Genomic DNA, 989 nt, shown 5'->3' with positions numbered 1-989 from the left:
CCTGGCATTCTTTTTTTTTTTTTTTTTTTTTTGCAAATTGTTTTGTAGCTATTTGATGGCAGTACAACACATGGGGGGGGGGAGAGGCCACAGCTCGGTGGCAGAGCATCTGCTTTGCATTTAGGAGATTTCAGATTCAATCCCCGGCATCTCTAGGTAGGGGGCTGGGAACGTACACGGTCTCAGACCCTGCCAATCAGTATAGACAGTACTGAGTTAGATGGATCAGTGGTCTTGATTCTGTATAAAACAACTTCCTATGATCCTGTGGTGGTAACTTAACTCGGTTGTTGTCTTTTACTTTGTGTATTTTAAAACCAGATTTCCATATACCACCGTATGACCTGAAACTGAATAAATGAAAATATATATTCACGTATTCTGTTTGTTGTAATTCAGCTTCCAAAGTTCAGCTCTTCTAAGAATCCAGTAACAGCCAGGGTTGGCAAAGAGGAAATAGAGATTTAGCTATGGTTAAGTGATTACTTTGGGGAGGAGTTGTTTATAACTTTGTGATGTCCTGGACTTGGAAGCTTTTCTCTCACTATTTGAAAAACCCGCCTAACTGCTTTCTGAGCCTTCTGCTCCATGGGCTACTTGCCTATCTGCACACTATTCTCTAAAGCTCAAGGAGAGATCCTTGATGTCTTGCATAAAAAAAATGGAGTGTTCAGCATTTAGGAACACAGTTATTACAGTGGAGGGGATGGGATATCTTTGAAAGGGTTACTGCTTCCACTCACCCCGTGGAAATCAGACTTAACAGCTGCTAGCACGTGAGAGCCTTCTCTAGTTCTAGCCCAGCCTAGCTCCAAGGGAGAGCCCCTCTGAAGTTTTAAAATTTTCTATTTCTGTTCTCTACCTCCTTCATTTCCCATTTGGAGAGGTAGGGTGGAAAGAAAGGTGGTTTTAAAAAAGTTGCTGAGTCCATTTAAACAGACCACAAACTACTGCCGCTATTACGTTTTCCACCCTGGCATTCTCAGTAG

Source organism: Podarcis bocagei, assembly GCF_964188305.1.
Source record: "Podarcis bocagei genome assembly, chromosome: 13".
NCBI lineage: Eukaryota > Metazoa > Chordata > Lepidosauria > Squamata > Lacertidae > Podarcis > Podarcis bocagei.
Note: the sequence above shows the minus strand (reverse complement) of the source record.